The sequence below is a fragment of the Barbus barbus genome (genome assembly GCF_936440315.1).
Source record: "Barbus barbus genome assembly, chromosome: 19".
Lineage (NCBI taxonomy): Eukaryota > Metazoa > Chordata > Actinopteri > Cypriniformes > Cyprinidae > Barbus > Barbus barbus.
Window position 1 is genome coordinate 3,689,454 of NC_136747.1, and position 4,754 is coordinate 3,694,207.

Genomic DNA, 4,754 nt, shown 5'->3' on the forward strand with positions numbered 1-4,754 from the left:
TCCGTGGCATTGGGACTGGTCTCGGACAGGGCCTAATGTCTGATCTATGTACTCTTTTTGCAGGACCGTCTCCTACTGGCTCCACAGTGTAGGTCGTACCATGCACCTCCACCACCTTATAGGCTGTGGGTGCCCAGGCATCCTGTATCTTGTTCCGTCCTGGAGGACGATAACGTAAGTACACCTGCTGACCAACTGCCACCTCTGGACAATATACCCTACTCTCACGCTTGGCAACTCGGTCTGCTGCCTTCCTTTCAGCGTACTCACGTGCCTGGGCATGAGCATCCCGAAGCCGCTCCTTATGGACAGACAACCAGGCGGGCTCCTTCTCAGGCACTGGCTCCTGGCCCAACAATGCATCGACTGGTAAATGTGGCTGCATCCCAAACAGCATATAGTAAGGGGAGTAACCGGTGGAGGAATGAGGTGTCACATTATAGGCGTACACCAGCTCAGGTAAGTACTCTGGCCATTTCCGTTTCTTTTCAGGTGGCAAGGAACGCAAGAGGTCATGCAGAGTTCTGTTAAATCTCTCGCACTGTGCATTTCCCTGGGGATGATGTGGCGTAGTGCGGGACTTTCTTACCCCATACAGTTTACAGAGCTCTGAAATAACGGCACTCTCAAAGTTCCTCCCCTGGTCTGAATGAAGACGCTGAGGCACACCGTACTTGAGGAACCATTCCTTCAGAAGGATCTTAGCAGTAGTGTCTGCCTTCTGATTGCGAGTAGGGAACGCCTGGCTGAACTTAGTGAATACATCGGTCACGACCAGGACGTTCTCCTGCCCATCCGACGCTGGCTCCAGTGTGGTGAAATCCATAGCGACCACTTCTAGTGGATGAGAAGCCAAGAATGGGGTCCAAGGTGCCTGAATCTTGGGCTGTGGCATTTTGGCTAGCACGCAGCGCTGACACTTCTTCACCCACTTATCCACAGCGTCATACATCCCAACCCAATAACAACGCTGCTTGAGCAGGCCCAGCGTCCTCTCTACGCCCTGATGCCCCATCTGGTCATGGACACTTTGCAACACCATTTCGACTAGACATGCTGGGAGCAGCAACTGTAGGCATTCCCCATTGAACACATCATCAATGGTTCTGTACATCAGCCCTTCTTTCTCTTGAATCCTGCCCCACTGCTTAAACAACAACAGCACCGGTCTAGACAAGTACTTTCTCTCACAATTTGTGGGTTTCCTCTTCTTGTTCCAGAACCTCTTGAACACACTGATGGTCGGATCTGCCTCCTGAAACTGACGAAGCTCATCCTTTGTGTATCCAGGTAATGTTGGGGTATTCTCCAGGTGTTCCTCTCCTGTCTCTTCATTCTCTATGGCTGCCTGTAACAGTCCAATTTCTCCCTCTCTAGGACTCGCTACTAGCCCTGCCAGGTCAACTCCCACTGCAGTCCCTGTACGAAGCCCGCTGCAAATAGCCACACAGCCATCATACTCCGAATCCTCAGTTACCACCTCCATCCCCTCCAGTCCTGGTCTTCTAGAGAGTGCGTCAGCTGCGGTGTTACACCGCCCAGGGCGGTACAGCACTTCGAAATCGAATATTGCAAGCTGTGCAGCCCACCTCTGTTCGATGGCGCCCAGTTTAGCCGTATTGAGGTGGCAGAGGGGATTGTTATCCGTTAGAACAGTAAACTTGGATCCTAGCAGGTAACTCCTGAACTTCTCCACCGCAGCCCATTTGAGTGCCAGGAGCTCCAGCTTCATACTACTGTAGTTCCTGTCATTCCTCTCTGCGCCCCTCAACCGCCGGCTTGCATAGGCTATCACAGTCTTACTTCCCCCTTGTTGCTGGTACAACACAGCGCCCAATCCCAGGTTACTGGCGTCAGTCTCCAGCACAAAAGGTAGGGTGAAGTCAGCGTAGCCAAGTGTCGGAGCACAGGTGAGCTTCTCCTTGAGGTGCTCAAAGGCTTGCTGGCACTCCGTTGTCCAGGAGACCTTAAACAACTTGTTGGCTTGCGCAACACTCCCCTGGTGAACACAAGTGTTTACGACATCATGAAGCGGACCAGCCACCTTGGAGAAGCCCTCAATGAATCTTCGATAATAGCTGCAGAATCCTAAAAAGGACCGCAGCTCCTTCAGAGTGTTAGGGACTGGCCACTGTCTTACTGCACTCACTTTATCTGGGTCTGTAGACACCCCTTGAGCAGATACCACGTGCCCTAAGAATTTTACCTCAGACTGCAGGAAGTGGCACTTTTCCACCTTAACCTTAAGTCCGGCCTCCCTCAACCTCTGTAACACGGTCTCAAGCCTCACTAAGTGTCCCTCAAACGTACTTGAGTACACCAGCAAATCGTCCAAATAGATGAGTACCGTTTGAAAGACCAGGTCACTCATTATGGCCTGCATGAGACGTTGGAATGTCGCTGGTGCGTTACATAGGCCAAACGGCATCCGCTGGTACTCATACAGGCCAAATGGTGTAATGAAAGCTGTTTTGTGACGGTCCTTCTCGTGAACTGCTACCTGGTGATAGCCACTCGCGAGGTCAATAGACGAGAACATCTTGGCTTTACTCAAAGCATCCAGACTCTCATCTATTCGTGGCAACGGGAATGCATCACGCCTAGTTTTACAGTTCAGCTTCCGGTAGTCCACGCATAGCCGAAGACTCCCATCATTCTTCCGGACTAACACCACTGGAGATGCATACGAACTAGAGCTTTCATGGATAACACGCTTTTTGAGCAGTCCAGAGATATGGTCCTTCACTTCCTGGAATTGGTTTGGGGGTATACGTCGGTAAGACTGTGACACAGGAAGGTCATCGTTCAGGGGAATCTCATGCTTTACAAGTTCAGTATAACCAAGGTCTTCATCAGTAATAGCAAACACATCCAGGTATTGCCTCAGAAGCTCCTTCAGCTCTGCCTGTTGTGCAGGGGTACCGCCGATCTGTACTTTCTCCAAGGGACACGGCAGGTCACCGCTAACTCCTGTCATTGACCTCTGGTTAACCCTAACCTCTTCATGATCTGCAGAGATTTGATGGAATCTAACTTCGCAGGAGCTACTCTCAACATGATGACCCTGGGCAAGAACCCCTAGTTTCACCTTCGGTGGCAGCCACACACCTTCTGAAGACAAGTTTACTACCTGCACTGGGAATACCCGCCTACCAGGTAAAACCAAGGTAGGAACCAGGACCAAGCCACCCGGCAATGATGCCTTACCTGGCTCAAACAAGCTTAAGTCTCTGTTTCCAGCTACTTCTTTGTGTGTTCTGGCCTGAATTGTAGCCACGGAGGCTGCAGGTATGTACAACTTGTGGGTGCCTGCTACCCGGACCATAGAGTCCGCTCCTACTGGGGCAGCCTCTTGGACTCTGTTAAGGACGGCTCTCCAGTCAGCATCCAACGTCCCCTCCAAAGCATGGTCAAACTCAGCTAGAATTAATTGTTTACAACGCTGTGCTATGTTCATGCCAAGTATGCCTGGGGGTGCTGAGTCAGTCTCCCCATCATTCTGGTCACGTATCACCAAGAACCCACACCCAGGTATAGTCAAGCCCATTACCTGGATATCAAGTTCAACATACCCAAGGTAGGGAAGAGGCAAACCGTTGGCAGCAGTAATTTTTAACCACTTGCTCGTACAATGCAGGTCTTTGTCTTCCCCATGAAGATGTTCTTTGAAGAAGCTCTCTGTCAAAGTACTCACGTTACTGCCAGTGTCTAACAGGCACCGAATTGCTACGCCCCCAGCGTGAATTTCCACTTCTGGGCACTTGCCCACTGCACGTTCCAGAAACCGCTCTTTTGTCAGTGTGCCAGTCTTTGAGCCATCGGTGCCACCTCTCATTGCTCGGCTCTTCGCAATGGAGGCGCAAAGTTTCCCGGAACCGGAGACTCAGGCGTAGCTGGCACAGGGTTTTCTTGAAAGCGCTGCCCAGTGCATTGCCTGGCTATGTGCCCAACGCCCTCACATCTCAAACAAATGGGTTGACCATCTCGGGTATACTTTGGCTTAAACTTGGGCTTACTATGTTTTTCACAAGTTGGGTCAGACCTCTGAATTGTGAGATCACGGACAGCATTGGTAAGTTCCCCGATTGCCTTCCCTTGTTGTGTAATTACCTTAATTACATCTTGTAGGGCTACAGTCAAGTCGTTTGGTACGGTGGCGGTCATCCTTGCGTGCCCTACACTTTCCTCGACACTCACTATGTTTCGGTTTCGGCCCACGTTAGCTGGACGGGGTCTCTCTTCTGAACACCACAACAGGGCCTCCTCCCGAACTTCAAATAATGTAGCATGGGGTCGCTCTCTAACCACCTTGCGCAGTTCCCTTCGGAGGGCTGAATCCCTCACCCCTTCTATAAACTGGTCTCTCAATGCCAACTGCGCATCTGGAACACAATGTGGTGCTTGTTGCAGTGTAGCATTTAACATCAATGACAATGCATGTGAAAAATCACGAAAATCCTCACCGTCCAATTGTTTTCGTGCATAAAATGCGTGCAACATCTGGGAGGTGCTACGCTTTTCCCTGAAAGCTGCCCTCAAATATGAGAACAGGTCTTCAGCTGACTTATCCTCCCTCCCCATACACAGCCTGACTTCATCTAGTGCTGAACCCTTTAAGTGGGAGATAATAAAATCTACCTGATCTTCAGCATTCAACCCCCTCACTCTTATAACCCTCCCAAGTTCCTCAATGAACTCATCAACATTTTGGCAGTCTTTACCTGGGTCCCCACTAAAGGGTACAATTTGTCTCT